This window comes from Ostrinia nubilalis, chromosome 18 (genome assembly GCF_963855985.1).
Source record: "Ostrinia nubilalis chromosome 18, ilOstNubi1.1, whole genome shotgun sequence".
Taxonomy (NCBI): domain Eukaryota; kingdom Metazoa; phylum Arthropoda; class Insecta; order Lepidoptera; family Crambidae; genus Ostrinia; species Ostrinia nubilalis.
The window spans coordinates 13611840-13632932 of record NC_087105.1 but is presented as its reverse complement, the minus strand read 5'-3'; the positions used below and the strand labels follow the sequence as shown (position 1 = coordinate 13632932).

Below are 21093 nucleotides of genomic sequence, written 5' to 3'. Positions count from 1 at the left end.
CTTATTCGCTCTCGCCTTGAAAAGGCCCAGATTATAATAAATGTATGATTATTAATTGACTTTCTGAGCTTGATTTAGATTACTTAATTCGTAAAATCACCAGTCCAGCACAAATGACAAATTTTTAGTTTTAAAGTTATCCATGTGAATTTTGTACGCTGAAATTGTATTTCTTGAGATGACTCTGAAAATGAATGTCTGTAATCTTCATTGTCATCTCATTTATATTCACTAATATTGTCTACAGCCATATTGTCTGTCGCACTTGTGTATGTAGGTACTAAATAAACCATTACCTTATGTGAAGAGCGAAATTAAAGTTTTCTTCCTCCTATTCTTTAAGCCTTTGTGAAAATTTTACCAAGTTCTAACAATAGCTTCATAGAACATCGCCTGTCACAACTCAAGAGCTATATTGAATTTAGTGCTGCACTACAAACATCACGATATTGATGGATATCGAATCAGTCAGTCAATCTATCAATCAAAACACAGTCAATCTATCAATCAAAAGTACTTACTTCTTTAATGATAGGAAGCTCTTAACGAGATTTATTTTGCTATTATTCAGTAATACCTATTGGAATCTGTTGCCAATAAAAGTATAGGGTTGGTTAGTTTCTATTGCCTTTTTGTTTAATTTCGTGGCGAAGAGGTTTTCGTTTAAAGCAGGTTTTAACACTGTCGCGACAAGGCGCTTGACGACGCGCAATTTGAAGATTTATAGGCTTTAGAAAATGAAATAAATAGCAGAAAAAGGATGGAGAAGAAGGAAGAAGAAGACGATGACGGAGGACCAACGATCTGGTGAAGGTCACGGGAAGCGCTTGGATGTAGGCAATCGTTCGTTGTTCTTAGAGGGATTAAGCCTTTTTTTAGAGTAGGGACGTCTTTTGGTTGAAAAGGAATCCTGAGATTGACTTGAAGTGGTAATCAATATTTATCGATAATAACATTTTCGCCATCACTAGTTTCGAGTAGATTCCGTGAATTTTCGTTGAGTTTAGGATCCAAAATATAGGCTACTGCTGTTATTTCGGTCAGCGGTTCCTTTGTGCGCGTGTTTTGCTGAATAAAAATTCAAATTCCTTCGGAGTTGAACCAGTGTTTGGTTTATTTTTCAAATGTATTAGTTTGTACGGCGAACACTCACATTTTGCATATCGTAGTCGATGTTATGGTTGCATATTTGGAGTAGAAAAGAAGCATGTAGAATTAGGTTGAGGAATTTGGTAGTTACTCCGTTTCAATTGAGCTACTTTTTATACAGTACTCTTTTTCATTCCCCGTCTTTAGTTTATCTCTCCATTTCATTTTTATTTCGATTAGTACCTACCCATGATGTTTGGAACTTGAAACAAAGAGTGTTTCGATGTCCGGACAAAACAACAATTTGAGTGCATAAATATATCTGTCTGGGTGTTTTCATTGTTTCTTTGCATACTTATTTTGGTTAAAAAGTATTGAAATTTAAAAAAAAAGTATTTAATACTTAGGCTGAGTGGCACCACCTAACTTTGACCGTAATTATAACGATAACCGGAGTTTTTTTTTTTTTTTTTTTTTTTTTTATTTATTTGGTTCACCAACAGTTAATTACACCAATACAATTGTATAAATCTTAAGAAGAATAGGTACATGTTCAATGTATTAACTTATTACAGGCAAACACAGCATGCATTTAACGTGAAGACTAATATTATACATTATATAATTTTATAATGATAGGTATAAATCAATCCAACAGACATGTGCTAAGTTTTAACAGAAACAAAGTTGTACAGATTTTTTACATTAATTAAGCAAGTAAGTATCTAGAGAATTTTATTTTCATGAAGACGTGTTTTCCGCAGAGCTGGGACCGGACAAGTGACTAAAAATGGCTTTACGGTATGATGTCAGAGAGTCCGCGTGTAAATCAACCAGATCACTTATGCTGTTGACAAGCTTACTCAGCCGGGGTATTGGAGAACTAGTCCCCAATACGGTTCTTCTAAGAGGGGGATATAGTGGAGTGATTGGCTTCCTCGGTGTTCTAAGAGGGACGCGAAGCGCGAATAGACCCAACAATTGTGGACTGTCGATCTTGTTGTGGAATATTTTATGTAGAAACAGTGCATCCATTAGATCCCTACGCTTTTCAAGTGACATAATGTTAAATTGCAGTAATCTACTATTATATGAGGAAAGCTTCTTAGCTTTACCCTCTGCGAACGCAAGATGCCACAAGAAGCGCTTTTGTATGCGTTCTAGACGAAGTGAATGCACGGCATAGTGAGGACGCCACACTGTGCAACAGTATTCCAGAATACTTCGTATTAAACAATTATATAAAAGTATTTTGATCTTGCGTCGTTTAAGACACTTAATATTTCGGAGCACAAATCCCAGCATTTTAGATGCTCTTTTGTTTATGTACTCAATATGAGACTGAAAAGTTAATTTTTTGTCATATATAACACCTAGATCTTTCATAGTGTCTACAGCCTGTATTATGTTGTTATTGATCAAGTAGCTAAAGTGCGATTCATTTATCTTTTGTATCGACAGACTTTTTGACGTTTGCCATAGTTAAAGTAAGATGGTGCAACCCTGGGTTACCATGATAATACTGTCACACTTTGCAGTAAAATTCCAAACAGAAACAATGAAAGATAAGACATAATGTTTATTGCACTCACTGGAAGAGATGCATAATAATGATATCAATGTCAGTACCAATAGAGCGACCTCGCGGCCGCCGGCCAATTACAGCTCGTATAGAGCGCATAGCTGAGGATAATCTTGCGATGTTTGATTGGTTGGAATTCCGCACTAAGACGTCATGTTGACATGCATTTGTCTGCATAAAATAATTGTCTACATCTTACAGCAGCTTATACAGGGTATCCCAAAATTTGAACGTCACACTGACGCCAGAGGTAAATGAGCTTATGACGCATCTGACAAGTATATTAAGTCCATTTTAAAAAATAACTAATATGAGTCATATTTCAAAACTCATCAAACTAAAATAGGTCATATTTTATCTTATGAAACTTTTCTATGGACATATTAAGCTTGTTCGATGCGTCTTAGACTCGGCTACCTCCAGTGTCAGTGTGACGTGCTAATTTTGGGACATCCTGTATGTAGATCAGCTAATTAATTGTCTTACTTATCTTATTTTGCCCAATCAAGAATAGCAAAAGAACTGTAAAGTTATTATTACACGTCTCACCGTTACCTTCATTGGTTAGGGTTTTTACTGGCGGTCAAGTTGATCCTGGCTACACAAGAGTTACAGTGGTGGGAATAGTCCCGTCCCAATGCCTTGCTATACCTCCATACTTGAGTAGAGAAGAATATAAAGTATATACCAAGATTTTCATTGCATTTCCAGAATTCCGAATTCCTGCACAGAAAACATACAACATGTTTTTGTTTAGGTACATTGCCGACCTAGTTACGATGCTTCATACCATATTGTTAATATGATTTTTACTTAAACGAAAGATTCCGAGGCAGTGGATATTTTAACGTGAAAAACATGTTTATGTCCTTATATTAGATTAAACACAAACTTAGCGCAAAACGAAATAACCTCAGAAAATTTTATCTAAGAAAAAAATCTACTCCTTACGTAGTTGTAGCCTTGTAGGTAGGTACATAATAATACGGTTTCTTCGTACCCTACGGACGTGCTTTATTTTTTGTCGCTATTATACTTGTATATACTATTTTATTTTATCTTTTGCGAAATGGAATCCTTCTCTCCATTTTGCCGGCGATGTTCTTTTCTTTCTTAGTAAATATTTTTCTTCTTACCTACTTCTCTTCTTAGAATAATCAGGCGGTTGCAGTGATGTGAATGTGATAAGACTGAATAAACAAACAACAAACACGAGTAATATGCAGGTACGAAGTAGATGCCACAGTTGAAGAGAAAAGTATGACTTCTTCATACTATTGCCTGAAATGGACATACAAAAAATCTGCGTGTACAAAAACTACTTCACTATGGTAAAATTAAATATTGTTTCAATTTTAAATCAGTTATGAACATTATAAATAAACATTATGAACATTATATTAGCAAGCTGAAATAAGTTTAGTTCCCCAATTATTGTCGCACATCTCAAAGAGCTAATAAGATGATATTTTCCCTGTCTATTTACTGGGGTCGTACGACAACTCATTTCTTACTGTAACTTGTCACAACTGATACATAAAAACTCATTTTATTTTGCAAGTAGGCTTTTAAAAACCTATTTGTATTAACCCTACCACTGCTCTGGAACAATAAATAGGCCATAACCAAAACTAAAATTAGTAGTAAAGCGCCACTACCAAGATATTTTACTATTTCTTTTTACTGGACCGCTCTCCCAACTCCAGCTCATTACAGTTGCAACTTGTCAGAACTAATAGCTGAACTCGTGCAACAAGTCTCCAAGTATGTATGTATGTATGTAAGTCTGCTGTATTGGAGACCAACTTTGTACATAATTAAGTGGTTAATCTGTCCAGATTAGAACATAATAGGTGCCGTACGATATGTTACTACGTTGCATATTGTATTGATCAGAACTACAGATAGAGAGAGAGAGAGACTGATAGTCCTCCTTCATGTAGAGAGAGTCGTGACATTTTTTTACACAATATTAATGTTTTAAACGAACTAAAGTCGCTGACCTAGCCCGACGGATTAGCAAGCTGAAGTGGCAGTGGGCAAGGCACATAGTACGACCGATAGGGCAGCAAGGTTCTGGAGTGGAGGCCGCGTACCGGAAAACGCAGCGTGAGACGTCCAAGACGACAAGGTGGAACAACTACTTCATGAAGGTAGCAGGAAAGCGCTGGACGCAGGCCGCTACCAACCAAGTAACATGGAAAGCATTGGGGGAGGCCTATGTTCAGCAGTGGACGTCCTATGGCTGAGATGATGATGATGATGATGATGAATAATTTCATTACGGACAACTGGAGGTATTATCTGTTATTTATGCACCTTATGCCACCTGCTGTAATTACGGGACTATTCCCACCTCTCGTTCCCACCGCTGCAACTCCTGTGTAGCCAGGATCTACAGCTTGACCGCCAATAAAAACCCAGCCAGTGACGGTCAAGTTTGCTGCCTGCTTTTATCAGCTTATTACAATTAATAGGTAATTCATTTTAGACAAAATCACAGTCAGTTTTTCTCCACGTGCAATGACAGATGTTATCGATTTAGTAAGAAAAAAAAAATTTTACAAATCTCCTTGTGGAGAAGTGACAATATGCACCTCTAATAATTTTATACCTTAATATTTATTGATCTCATTTTTTTCATACTACCTATTCTTAGGAACATCCTTGCACAGTTGGCCAACACCGGTGCCATATCGGGCAGGTCAAGCACTAATTGAAGCAGGATGGGCAGCACTTCAGACCCCCAATCGGAGTCCTAGAGGAACAATCACTAACCAACATTATCAAGTGCGGAAATACTGCTCACTAGCGACTCCCGCGACTCTGCTTGTCTGGCCTTCCAATGGAACAAAAATATTCGAATTTAATAATTCAAAAATTTCATGAAAATCACTCGAGAATTCAAAAAAACATAAAACTCCTTAATTTATTACAAAATGTTAAACTCTGGTTGCACTCTAGTTTAAATTGACATTTAGTATGGAAATGTCATTTTAAACCAGTGTTCGTCCCGGGTTTAACTTTTTTTATTAGGGGGGTTTTAATTTTGTACAAGTAGGTCAAACTGTACATTTAGTTGGTCTTAGAGTTCTATAATCGCAATATAAAAAGTAATTTAGTTTAGGGCCGATTTTTCAATCATCAGTTAACTTTTAAATGAAGAATAAACTTGTCATTTTGACATATTTTCCATACTAAAACTGTCAATGTGCCAAACTTATTCGATTGAAAAATCAGCCCTTAATATTGCATAAGATATGCTAACAAAGTAAGAACTGAGACTACAAACTTTTAGTTGGCCGAAAGTTTGGTCAGCTTCTATGTTTTAAGTTTGAGGAAGGAATCGGTCGATACTAAATCGGTGTCTTGAGCGCACTTCCATACAATGAAATGAACATATTATTATTGTCATGTTCATATTGATTAGCAGCCCGAATCAACTATCGGCCACACAAAGTCTATAGTCAGTAGAGTGTCTAAGGAAGTTATTACATGAGTCACAGACAAAATTGGTCACTACTACAAAAGACGTAGGACGTCTTTAACTTCAGCTTCTTACACAATATTTTATTTGAGAATTTTAAACACTAGATGTCCAGGCGAATTTCGTACCGCCAATTAAAAGTTGTCTAAACTAATTTATCTACAGATGTTCATCAGGGATAATGTAGAATTATCTTTTTAAATCAGTCCAGTAGTTGCAGAGCCTATTGAATGCAGACAATCAAAATCTTTCTTTCTTCTTTATAGTCCTACTTAATACTTATTATAAATACGAAAGTTTGGATGTCTGGATGTTTGTTACTCTTTCACGCAAAAACTACTAAACAGATTTTAATGAAACTTTACAGTATTATTGTTTATAACCCAGAATAACATAAAGGTTATAATTTGTGACGATATGTGTCAAACTAAATTTCACGCAGGGGAAAACGCGGGCAAAATATTAATATACATTAGGTTTACTTTGCCTTGTCTCAAACTATGCATAAACTTTTGTCTAAATCGACCGTAGCGTATAATGTTTGTCTTCGTTTTTAACAACATCTTAAACGAAACGAGCGACGAGACAACGACAAATAACTTTTAAAAAAAATAAAACCGACTTCAAATGCGTGAACACAAAAAAAAACTAAAAATTAAAAATATTGCGTATAAAAAAGTTCATCCCCAATTTTCCACCCTTGGGGGTGAAATATTTTCTTCAAATTCGCATGAACCCTTTTGATAATACCTATTCAACAAAAAAATAATCGTTCAAATTGATTTACAATCGGCGGAGATATTGCGTATAAAAAAGTTCATCCCCAATTTTCCACCCTTGGGGGTTGTTTTTTCTATTATTAAATTTAAATGGGACCACCCTTGAGGTATTACCTATACGCCGAAAAAAGATTTGTTCAAATCGGTTCATAATTGGCGGAGTTATCGCGTAACAAACATAGAAAAAAAAAAAAAAAAAAAAAAACATACGGGTCGAATTGAGAACCTCCTCCTTTTTTGAAGTCGGTTGAAAAGACAGATCTAGACACAAAGCCCTGCTCACACTTAAAGCAAATCTTTTGCGATTTATATTATTTTCGTCTGGCTTTCCCTTAATGGAATGTCTAAATTAAAGCGCTTATGTCCGAAATTGTGACAAAGATTAACATTCAAAAGTAAATAAAATGCTTTGCAGAGTGTTTGAGCCTGTATGAGATATTTCAGGCGCGCCGTCTGTCCTTACAAAAAATATACTAGTCTTATTTTAATAGAAGAAACGTTTAAAGATATTACAGCGTTAGTAACTACGAGTATATAATCGGCACATAAGTAGGTATATTTAGCCCTTTTTAATACACCTCTATTCTATGTTTCAATTGAGAACGAGTCGCCCCATAACCCAATAGAGTTGGATTCTCTTCATACAGCAGTTTGAGGTTAGATTCCCTGATAGAGGAAATCACTTCTTAACCGACTTAAAAAAAGGAGGTTTCAATTCGACTGTATGTATTTTTTATTACATTTTTGTATTTGTTTTTGTTATGACGTTGCAAAGTTGTCGTCGTCAGTCCAATTAAAACATGTAAGACGCCTGAGGATTAAAAAAAAATTAGGGACTGATATAATAAAAAGTTCCTTCAACCAAATCTAATATACATTTTCACATTAACGTTTTGCAATTATCCCGAAATGGATTTACCCAGTGCCTTTTAAGTCCGTTTTATTTGCGTTTAAAACACTAAAACATGCTCAAAGGCTTTGCAACTAAAATTGAATACACTACGTCCACTACAAAGCTACGTTCAATTAGAATAATGACAGTGTTTTCCGCTTGCAAAATAGTTTAATGTCCTGAGAGAATTTGTCCAATTGTTGAAATTAAACGTGGAAATTAAAATCTCATTAAAATTGCTCGTTTGGACAATAATTTAGAATGAGCGAGCAGTATAATTATATTGTATACGAATTCAACTTTATTGTTATTTAAATTCAATTTTATATTAATTAAGCTGGTGGGCACCCAGTCATAAGTACTCGTCAGAATTTTCGTCAAACATTAACTGAGTGCAAAATAAGTAGTAAAAAAGATATTTATATCCGTCGTCTAGTACCCATAGTACAAGCTTTGCTTAGTTTGGGACTAGAGGCGCAGTGTAAAATGTCCAAGGATATTTATTTATTTATATAAATTTCTGGGTGGTCAGGTAGTTGTTCTATAAATCGTTTTGAATCGTCAGAATTGCCATTAGACTTCCTTCCCTTTGGTATTCGCACCGCCAGGGGCTAGAAAAAAATGATTACTACAATCGACTCATAGATCTAACTTTTTCAGGAATCCAGCTATAAGTCATTCCAAGCTCACTTTACGACTCTTATTCTATACTTTCCAATACGTGAAATGCTCATTTCAACTGTAAACCCATATCTGAACCAGAATAACCTTCTGAAAGGAACTGCTCAAAAAATGCCGGTCACGCTCCCATGCCCGGTTGAACCGAAGATGATCCGGGCATCCGACGATTAATAACAATGGCCCGATAGCTAAACGGCTGATTAATGATCCGCTCGCCAATGTATTTGTTATTGCCGTTTGTTTGACAAATTCACCTCCCATTGACCGGTTATTGGGCGCTGGGCGTTTTATTGGTTGTTGTTTGAGGATTTTTATTGGAGTGTTGATGGGGCTATTTTCATAGTCTTAGATTTAAGTTGGGTGGTAGTGTTTACACGATAGATTTGAAACTAAATGGCCTGGAACGGAGTACACTTATAAGTAGTAAAAATGAATTTCAGAATGAAAAAATAATCAATTTATTTTCATTTTGTTTGGTCACCATCCATGTATTGAAGAATGGGATCAAAGTCATAATAATATTCTATATTTTTTTCCAATATTTTGATACTTACATGATTTTTTTCAATTGGTTTTTATACACAGGGCTTGAAGCTTAACTGGTTTAATTTAAAGGTCTAATAATCTAAGGACACTGAGTAGTGTACCTACCAATTTCAACGGCTCAAGATAGCCCATTAAGAACAGCAGATAGAAGTAAGATAGCCAGTTCCTCCGTGGTTGAGGATTCCGGGTGAAGCTCGCTTCCACCTTGGGCCTGATCGTCACTTACTATCAGGTGAGATACAGGCCAAGAGCTTCCTCGTTGTGGATAAAAAAAATACCTATCTCGTACATATGCAAACATTTTGATGTCACTGGTCCAGACAGATATGTACAGATAATTGACTTCACTGGTAAATCAATATACCTACTTGGCTTTTACAAAGATTCAATGTCACATTAATCTGCCCTTTAGGATTTTTTCAGCGTGACCTTGATTCATTACATAACATAGTATCATGAATCAACGCGGAGGAAAGGGAGGATGTATCGAATTGAGCAGGTATCCCTCCCGTGCGACCGAGAATTGGGAGCAGGTCGGCCTCTAAATTGGTACGTTGTTGGTATTAACTACGCGAGCTGCGGAATGGGCCCGGTTTTTGTGAAACTGAGATTTAGATACTTAGGTATTCTGTGTATATGTATTAAGACTAGATTATAACTGCGTGGATTTTGAGCTATCATGGAAATTTTGCGCGTCTCAAGATCAAGAATTGGTAGCAAAATCTTTACTACTTATTTTAAAACACTTTTTATGTAAAACTGAAAGGAAATTATTGTCATTTATTAACTGAAATGTATTTAAGTCCTTCTTTCAAACTTTCATTCTTCTACATTTTCTTTCTTCCAATTTTTATTCAACCTAAAAGTGTTTTTCCAAAGTCTCATCTATTTTTAAATGAATATTCATTGAACATTTATTGGTGTGATAACGTAACAAACAAACATTGATCATTTTTACTTTCATAATATGCTATCCTTTTTAAACCGACTTACTATTGTCTTCATCAATGAAATTTCAACTAAATAGAGATTAGTTATTCTAATTACGTTTGCACCCAAGTTTTAAAAGAGTTATTAATCAAGTTAGAGTTCAGTTTACAACATGGAAAATTACATTTAACTGCATTCCGTTTACTACGGAAGCCGAACCGGATTGCATGATCAATCTTACAATATTATCCTTAATTACTATGTCTGTGGATTAATAGTAGTAAGTGATAGTTTTTACCTACCAGTTAATCACTTACGATCTGACGTATAGTAGTTCTGTTTAGGTTATCTAAATATATAAAAATGAAACCCGTTTTCCGTTGTCACGACATAACATGAAAACGGCTTGACCGATTTGGCTGATTTTTTTTTGTAGTTTTCTAATACTCTGTACAAGGTTTTTTACGGAAAAAAATATAAAGAAAATCTCTACGCTAAGGCGGTACGAAGTTCGCCGGGTCAGCTAGTTAGATATATAGATAGAATGTATTTATTTGTCTCAAAACAGAATATTATAATGTAGGATGAACGAGTATTCATAAAACATTAAGCTGTCTTTTAAACCGTTTTATCTAAAATACTATTTTTTATGTAAGCGAAATTAGCAAAAGAATATTAAAGTAATAAAGGATGTATAGCCTAAAAGGGTACATCATAACATACTTTTGACGTTTTTATAAGTATGAAAATAAATTTATTCATAAACTCATCCCACATCACAAACGCCCATGACCTCGGATATAAATGTTCGTACTCCTACCAACATTTGCTTATTTAGAATGAATCCACAACTACAGCAGCTATTTTAGTTCAATCTCCAAACCACTAAGTTAATACCAATTGCCATGTGATTTGTCCTATTCCACGTTTGCCCCAACTGGTTACTGCCGTGGAATCGTAGCCAAATAACGTCCACTGTTGGACAAACGGACGTCCACTGCTGGACAAACGCCTCCTACAAGGATTTCCTTAACGGCCGGTCCTACGCATCCAGGTACCTACTATGCCGTGGAATCACTATTCCTTAATTGCCCCATCTAAGAAAAGAACCTAGGACCTCTACATTAAATTATTTATTGTCGGATCAATTTTCGTCGACAGTCCTGTTGTCAATTCATCTTTATTTGACCGTGTTATGACCAGGCGTAATATATCGCCTTCCATCACACTCGCGAGGGCCTTTATAGTCGAATTAGATCGTAATAGGCATAAAAAGGTGCTGAATAAATTCTATATGGAACCCCTGGGTCAGAGACTCAAGAATTTTTTATTTACTCGTATGTAATTTACATGATTTATGTGATAATGTACTATTTGAGAATAACATAAGAAATAAAAAGATCTACAATATTGTTTTTGAGTTAAACAGACGATTTCAAAGGCATTTTTCAGACGTTTGAAAATTAAAATCTTTGATACCTATCTTAAATAAACAAAAACTTTAAATAAACACGTTTTGCATTTATAATTTATGTACTTCATATCGTCATTAGGTAGATAACAAAACCAAAACAAATAAAAATGTTGCTTTCTAAATGGATTGTCATCAAAAAACACTTACAGGTAACATTGCGAAAAATCCAAAAAAACATCACAACTGAAACTATGCATCAGCTCAACTGATCACCAATTCACCATTTCGTTCCAAAAACATTCCAAAACTTTTTAAAAACAACGGAAACTTTTAAAAAAGGAATACTGAAATCGGCGGGAATCCAGAACCGGCGTTTGAATTTAGAACGAACGCGAGCGCGCGCGCCGCTGCTCGAGCTTAGACTACAGATTCCACTAATTCATGGTTTTACGCGCGCGAAGCGAGTTTACTATAAATAAATTGGACGAGTTATTTCCAGCTGTGCGGCGACAGATTATTGCAACGAGTAAATACGGGTATATTGACTGTAATATCTGGGATGGAGATAAAAATCGGTCATGTCTTATTATTAGATTAACTGCGTAGATAACGAAGGAATTTCCTGAATTAGCCAAATGAAACTCTCAGAGTCCAACTTTTAAGAATTGATGGTAGAGCAGTTGCAGTTTCGTAGGTACTACGTATTCTTTTCCATAATGATATTTTGTGTCATTTATTTTTCAAACCGAATGTGCCGAACTCCAAAGCTTGTGTAGCATTTTTTCGTAAAGTCGAGTCAATTTTGTATCAGAAAAAAAATATTTCTATTGATTTTGTTAAGTTTTACAAAATGTGTCCTTTTAAATTGTAAAAGAAGATTGTAAATTAATGTAAAGTAGATTCTTGCAGATACCATTGAATGCCCATACAAATAATATGAAAACTTTGACACTTATAATGTTTCAATTCACCATCATCATCATAATCTCGGCCATAGGACGTCCACTGCTGAACATAGGCCTCCCCCAATGCTTTCCATGTTGCCCGGTTGGTAGCGGCCAGCTTCCAGCGTCTTCCTGCTACCTTTATGATGTTTCAATTAAACGATTATAAAGTATAATCTAAGCAAATATTATTGTCGCTTGAAGCAACATTTAATAAGCTCTTTATCTTTCCCCCAAACCGCCAAATTCCCAACATAGTTCAATCCGATCGTCAACATCTAATTCTAGACCAAGTTTCAAAACTAGCTCATAACTATAACTATACTGCCGCTTATCATTGTTGGCACATCAAATGTGACACCGTCCCATCCTCAAATAACGCGTGCTGAAAATACCTCAACAACAGATTGCGATCTTACCCCATTGTCATACGTCTCACTTTTGAACACAATCTCTCTCAGAAATCAATTTACTTCGTCTACACAAAGCAAGTAGTTTATTCTATTGAGATGCAAATCTGAGAGTAAAAAATCTCCGCTAAGCGTGTACTGTAGTGTTTCGTCAAGTAGAAGTAATTTTGGAAGATAAGGCCGAGTGTCTATTGAGATGTTTCCATTCTGCTGATTTCCGTTATTGGCACGCTAACACTCGTATGTTTACTTCTGTTTTCCTGGTATTTAGTATCTTTAAATCAGAGAATAAATTAAACTTGTAAAGTTGTAAATTTTGTACCTAGTAACTTGCAGTTACAGACTACCGCTAGAATTCAATTGCAATCTGTGGTGAAAAATATTTGAAGAACTTTTGTAGGTTGCATTCTTTAAAAACTAATTTGCAAGCTTTGTTTTCATACCTACATTAATGTGTGTGTGTGTGTGTGTGTGTGTGTGTGGAGGTTGTCTAACCATAGTTAGCGAAACTATTCCATTTCTGTCAATAATTAAATCTTTCCTTCTTTCTAGCGATTTCCGTTCGCTTCAAACATTTTAAAATAGACAGCAACAATTAAATATTTTCCTCTAGCTATTTTCCGGCTATCGCTCGCTTCGCTCTATGCATTTTAAAGTAGACAGCACACTCTGTATATTCCTGTAACCGCATTCGTTTGTCTGCGACGCGCGCTATCCCAACAATATGTGATTTGCAAATAGGGTCGCGGGCTTACGCTGCGCACGTCAAACGATTCGGTGTGGTCACACCTTAACAGTTACAGCTTTATCACAATGTCAATGTCATAGTTACAGTTAGTTTTGTGATATGTGGAATTTGAGTAGCAGTTAGACCTCCAAACGTCTAATTTGAAAGAGCACTTAGAGCCTTTTAAATTAAGACGTTTGGAGCAGGACGTCAGTCGTGTTTGCAAGACCGTACTCTCTGCTGGTAATAAAATTATATTGTTAGTTTTATTTACAAAGCAGTTGTCATACACTTTTCCGTGTAGGAGGTCTGCCTACGCTGCATCTTCCAGCCCATGGTCACCACTCGAGAACTTTTCTGTCCTAGCGGTCATCAGCTCTACAAACTATACTTATACAGGGTGGAATTTTGTAATGCCACCTGGAGGGAAAGTACTCTTAATACTGTAGATAAAAAATTTTACTGAAAGGAAACATTCCTTTATTTTTGAAAACAAAGAGAACTGCATTCAAAGATTTTCGAAATTTTTTGGAAAATTCACTACCATACCATACAATTTTCTGTAACATAATTAAAGTAATTTAAGATTGCATAGTTTTCCTTTCATTTGATTTATCAAGTTTGTTAGAGAGATTTTATCTTTATACTAAGACTTAACCCTAACGATCGATGTAATAAAAATACAGGGTGTAATTTTTAACAGATTTTAGTTGATTCGATTCCCGGGTGTGGCAAGCAAATTTTTGGAAATCTTTGAATGCAGTTCTATTTCATTTCAAAAATAAAGGAATGTATTCTTTGAGATTTTTTTCTATCTACAATATTAAGAGTTCTTTCCCTCCAGGTGGCATTACAAAATTCCACCCTGTATACCACTACCACATAATGAGTAAAAATTGGTGAAGGTCCGCCCGTTGTGAAATTTTTGAAGGATGCCTGATTTCAGCAAATCACTCCGAGAATAACTCATGGCATAACTGGGACATTGATAGTTTCAGTATGGGAAATATGTCAAAACTGACATATTTCCCATACTGATTCTGCGATTAATATTTACTCTTGTTTGGTCGAATCCACCCTTAGTAAGATAAAAGTTTTAGGCAAAATCGAAACTTATTAGACATCTCGCACAAAAATCAAACTTCATCTTACAAAGTTAGCGGCTAAACTGAAATGTGCAGTGGATAATTGAATCCCCACAAACCTTAATGTTACAAATACTCGTCAGAGCTAGACAAAGCCGTAAATTTTATTGCGTCCATCTAAGAGCAAGATAAAAATAAAACCGCTCTTACATTGTCAGATTACGGCGCAGAAACTAAGTTGAAGTATTTAATTTGAAGAAGCGTCAAGATGTATGATACGATGGTCATCTTACTTTTTATTGACAATTATACCTGATCGTCGGTCTACCTAGTAGGAGATCTGCCCACACTGCGTCTTCCGGTCCGTAGTCGCCACTTGAGAACATTTCTGCCCCAAAGAAATGTTCTTTCTTCGAGCTATGTGCCCCGCCCACTGCCATTTAATATACCACTTAATTCTGCGGGCTATGTCGGTAGCTGGTTTTTCTGCATAAAATACTAAATACAACATTAGACACTAGCCCTCATATTATTAATAAAAGTTACACCCTAGTTGAACTCTGGCTTAAATTGTGATTTTGGATTGTAAATGACATTTTAATCCATAGTTCATGCTTGGCGTAACTTTTCAATAATAAGAGAGTAGGGTTGTAAACATTGAGGGAGACGAATATACTAAACTAAACGCTATAATACATTATCTTCAGCTTGATGTAAGCTTCCCGACAGATAATGTTATTAACATTATGAGCCTCGAGGGCGGTGAATTAGAAGAGTTCCGGAGACTATATAAAATTACGAGGGTCATCGGTCAACTAACTAGGGTTCCGCTGGTTTTTAGGAGAGATAGGAAAACGGTTTCTGTAATAGAAAAGTCACTAGGGTTAGTTCTGTTTGATCTCAAACCAAGCTTCGCCCTCATCATCTTGAAGGTTGGTGATCAGCAAAAAATATTTTATACAATTATTATGCCCCGTAACTTCTAATATAGAATAGAATAGAATAAAATAGGTAACTTATTTGATGCTTTTATTGTCACAAAAAGGTGAAATAGATAAGATCGTACACTATAAAACATTGCACAATAAGTTATAGTAGTGACAACTTGACCACTCTTAAGAAGAAGAATTAAATTGCTTTATTCAGCGCATATTTCAATGATAAATTGTAACATTTCAATAAATTATCAAAATCCATCGACTTTACATATTTTATGTTAAGGGAGAGTATGAAGCAATCGAAAACAAAGTTACCAGCTATACAATGGCCATAATTTACAGGAATTGCTTCATTCAGATTAGTATTTACAACACTTAAAAGTAATTAAAAGTAATTTACGGGCAGTTCTTGGAAAAATTATTTTTTATTAGCATAACTGAAGTACAGGACATTTTAAATACGAGAATAAAAATAAAATAAAATGCTAATATCGTTGAGCATTAACGTACCGCATGCAAATATTATAAAGAGGAAAACATTTTATGTTTGCATTGCTAGTACTTACTACTGGGCTGATTTAAAAAATCCTTCACCATTGGTTTTTTTTTCTGGTTAACATAGGCATATTGTGTGAACCCGGGGCAGGTCGTTTCTTATGTATTCCGTAGAGCACCCGCCAAAATAGCACCTGCATGAATAGCACCTTCCCTATTCCACTTGACGATCTTATAAAGACGCGAAGTGTCATCTTTAACAATTACGGAACCAAGATAAAAGAGAGTGATCGCATTAACCAACTTTTTATGCGGACCACAAACTGTGGGCCTTTACGGTGATGTTTGCAGCAATAGTAAACTTGTCTATGGCCCTCCATAAATAATTCTTTTAACGGTGTCGTTCGCACGCCCGGGCGTTGTATACCGGCGGTTTTTTGACGCAAACAATGCTGAAATACTGAGTTTGCGGGGATTAGCTTTTGAAAGTCAAATGAGGCGGTATTTATTTCTAGCGTTGGGTAAAGCTAAGCTGCTCGTGGAATGTTTAGGCCATTGGTGTGATCCATAAAGCTGACTTATGATTCAATTTTGACATCATAAATGAATCAAAAATGATGGCTTGGTGACGACTATCGGACCGAGTTTTTATTGGCGGTCAAGCTGTAGATCCTGGCTACATAGGAGTTGCAGCGCTGGGAACGAGAGGTGATTACAGCCTAGGCCAGAGATTTGAATCCCATTGGGGGATTTTATTGTTTAAAAAAGTGTTTTTTTTGTCAACTATTTATTTAGTCGCAGTAGTACAAGATTTTGAAAAAGTTTATAAGCTCTTTTACTATCTAAACTACTTTTTTATCGAAATTAGCTTTCCAAATCTAATCTCAATATACATAAATGGCTATACAATTTTCTGTCGTCAATGTGTGTACACTATCGATGCAACCGAATAGTACCACTAAACCCCTATCACAATAGCTATCAATATGACTATCGCATCCATCACTGGCCCATAAACACGGTCGTCACAGTGATTTGTATTGCCGCAGTAATAGATGCACTATGCCCAAAATGATCATAATAGATCCTTTCAAAACAATCGGGTCATTTTTAGTCTCTACTATAGGAACACGACTCTTTCTAACTATGCTCGAAGTGATTGAAAAAAGAAAGAAAATAACTTTATTTTGGCAACAACAGATTCAGGCAACAAAGACATACAAAAAAAAATAGCAGTTGCCAAAAAAGGTCACCCACTCAGTAATATCTTGACAGTGTGACTGCCAAGACACTGATTTTCAGTGGGTGATTGCAATAGATCCTTTCAAAAACAATCGGGTCATTTTTAGTCTCTACTATAGGAGCACGACTCTTTCTAACTATGCTCGAAGTGATTGCAACAGATCCTTTTAAAAACTGTCAGGTTATTTAGTCTCCAGCTCCAGTATAAGAGCACGACTCTCTTTAAATGCATCATCATCATCATTATCTCAGCCATAGGACGTCCACTGCTGAACATAGGCCTCCCCCAATGCTTTTCATGTTGCTCAGTTGGTAGCGCTAGCGGCCTGCATCCAGCGCTTTCCTGCTAACTTTACCATGTCGTCGGTTCACCTTATGGGTGGGTATCCCCATCCCGTCTCCACTCCAGAACCTTGAGTTTGGGAGGCCTAATATTCGCATATTTGCCTTTTACGACATCCAAGAAAACGTAAACTAACTGTGGTTAAATTTTATTCGTCTCGCAATGAAAATTGGGCAATTATCTAAAACTTTACGTCTTTCTTATCAAACAATTGTAAATTGTTTACGTTAATAACCAGCATTACTGCTGAAGGAATCGCCACTTAAGCCGTTATCTCGGGAAGTGGTGAAATCATTTACCCCGCTTATCTAATAAGATATAACGGAATCTCATGAATAAATAACGCGGGGTTTCCAGTGACGGAAGTAAATTTGGGGAAAGTAGTAGTTATTAAATGTGATTAACAAGTTAATTTTTAAATAAGAAATTTATACATTAATTTCACTGTATCACTAACTCATTCATAATCTTTTCTGATTTTGGCGGTTCATTCTATCGCGTGAGTTTTAAAAGTTGATTACAAAGTTATTTTTTAACTATTTCAATCAAACAAGATTATTTACGAAGTACATTATTTGAAATAACTCACGAATTTTTTAGAAGTTATAGGTTTTAAATAAGATCTTTCATTGTAAAAAAAAACATATTTTATACGCTTCCACAACCTTAAACTGTTTTAACTATAGAAAGGTGTTTGTTTACAATAAAATTGTTCCTCTGTATTTAATCTTAAGATCGCTTAGGATGATTTTGTTTTATTTACCTAATTGGTTGTGTAATAAAGTTTTACATAACATTTACACCTACACTTCGCTAAGTTACGTTATCATCGGTACCCAAAAGTTGGTTCTAGAACATTCTGCGTTATCAGCAAGAACGTTATTGCTTTATGAATCGCCATCCATTAGCGGTATTGCGATTGTGCGTCTCCACAGTGTTTACGTCTACCCTAATAAATTGTGAATGACCATGTGTCAGGGCGGACTGCGCGTTTTTAAAAACGCTCGCGCACAGAAAAGTGGAACGTCACTCATCGCCATAAGACGTCCACTGCTGGACAAAGGCCTACCCCAAGGATTTCCACATAGACCGGTCCTGCGCCGCTCGCATCCAGGCACCTCCCGCGACCTTCACCTGATCGTCTGTCCACCTAGTGGGAGGCCTGCCCGCGCTACGTCTTCCGGCTCGCGGTCGCCACTCAAGAATTTCTCTGCAATTACATACCTAAATAGATCTTAATTTGTTCTTATCAAGACATTTTAAAAATATTATTTTTAACAATGTTGGGACGAAAACACAGTGAATGAGAATTTGATGAAGATTATTTTTACTAAACCAATTCATTCATGAATCCTCCGCAAAAATTGTACACCTCTTTTACAATATTATGTCTACGAGGTATTTTTAAAAGGTTTAAGAACACAACCAGTTTAAATATAAAGGTTAGGTACTTAATGTGAAACACTAAGAAAACACAATTTAAAAACCAATTAATACTTCTCGTAGTCACAAAGGCAGGAATAATGGCATTTAATAGTGCTCTGCTATCTTAGGAGGCGAGATTAAAATTCTCAAACTAATTTTCTTGGTTAAAATATTAAATTATTAATATCGTAGCTGATTTTGGCGGTGTTTGGGTATTAAAGATTAGAGAGAAAAATTAAACAAGCCATGCATCTACTTTAGATCAGTAGAAAATTACAGCTTTTCCAGTTTTATCTATTAGTGAAAAATATCCAAACACCATCCAACTCAATCATCTTCTTTAAAGCACTGTTTTAGAATACAAGCTCTTCTCCATTGGAAAAGTAGAAGTACTTACATTAAAATCTATAAAGAAAAACAGTTAAAAAGGGCACCACTTATAAAACCACTAATCAATGTTTTTATTTGGTTTTAATATTAAACTGGAAAAAGATAATGTAAGCTTTAGGGGTTCATTTCGGGGTTACAAGACAGTTATATCGCGCTATACCACCAAATCGAGTGCTAGCGCCTTTATAGGACTTTTCGTTCTTAAAATTATCTTGTACAGCTCCTGTAGCACTTAATTCTTATCACCAAAATACACTGGTCATCACAAAAATCGGCCCACCTACGTTTTACAGGAAAACTCGTTTCTACTGACACAATCATGGTGCCCCAACAATATTGGTATTATTTGAAAGCCCAATAAATATCCTTAAAGAAAAACACATTTAATTTCCTAATAAACGATAAACATATAACAATAAATGTGACTTGAAAAACTTGAAAAAAGACCTCACTTTGGGCTCACCTCTGGGATCAATTAGACCAATTTTTATGGTTATAAAACCAAATAATAATCTCACGTGTCCTCTTTAACAGATGGATAGCGATTAATCCCAACTTAACAATTTTATAGCCATAAAAGTTGGCTCAAGCGTAACTACCTATTTTTTGAAGAAGTGACTCTGGATTCTTCTACAGACACATTTTTGGGGTAAAAACCTTAGAAAAAAGTTTAGAACTAGGCTTTTAAATGGTAATATAGTATAGTAATATTGGTGGGAAGTGGGAATGCATACGTTTGAAAGTGCTTGTCGCGGGTGGGTCGATTTTTATGATGACCAGTGTATAAGTGAGGATCTGTGACCCACTTGTTTTAGCGAATTAACGCCCGTATTCACAAACATTATTATAGGGTCTCACAGTGCGCGTGGAAGCACAAGGTCACACACGAACCAATCACAGAACACTATTCAACGCTGTGCGTTCGATTTGCTGCTTTACTTAATCAAGCATCGTTTGTGAATACGGGTGTTCGTTCATTCGTTTCAGCCGAAAGACGTCCACTGCTGGACAAAGGCCTCCCCCAAGGATTTCCACAAAGACCGGTCCTGCGCCGCTCGCATCCAGGCACCTCCCGCGACCTTCACCTGAATACGGGTGTATGCCCGTTTTCACCATCAATCCCTAATTATTAAGTGACCCCTTTAAAAACAAAATTCCTGTTATGTGTTACCATAGGGGTCACTTAAAACTAGGGAATGATGGTGAAAATGGGCTTAAGTCTATCTATTTATAATGCCTCTGTCAGAATATATAGCCTCCATGGCAACCGCCAATCGAACTCCACAAGTTTGCGAGCCCGAAGGCTAACTGTCCGGAGACTCCGGTTTAATCAGAGGCAAATAGGAGCAGTTCCAAGTTTGAATATCCCTGCCCCTACATAATGTTCAAGTTTGCAGTAATTGATACTCGATGTGACGTTTCAATTATTTTGCGAGACTTGTGATATAGGGTTAGTCTACAGCGGCTACTCATAAGTAAAATAAACTTTGATTAAAATATAAAATTGTATGTCTTGGTAGCTAGTTAGCAACTTACATCATAATTTAATAGGGACCCATATTGACACTGTGGTTGACTGGTATAGAATGCCAGCCGGCATTAAGTCCGCCATTGTACAATGATTATGTGCAAGAAATTAATAAATAATAATAATAATAATAGTCGAGAGTCGGTTAAGACCCTCGTCTTCGGCT

The 21093-nt window shown here is 36.0% G+C and overlaps 1 protein-coding gene across 1 annotated transcript in view; it reads right to left on the bottom strand.

Moving 5' to 3' along the window:
* LOC135080782 (nephrin-like) overlaps positions 1–11802 on the bottom strand; it is a 154440-nt gene extending 142638 nt beyond the window's left edge. The window contains exon 1 of the mRNA XM_063975510.1: positions 11608–11802. The gene's annotated coding sequence lies outside the window, so the exon portion shown is untranslated. The remainder of the gene's footprint in view (positions 1–11607) is intronic.
* Between the last annotated feature and the right edge of the window lie 9291 nt (positions 11803–21093).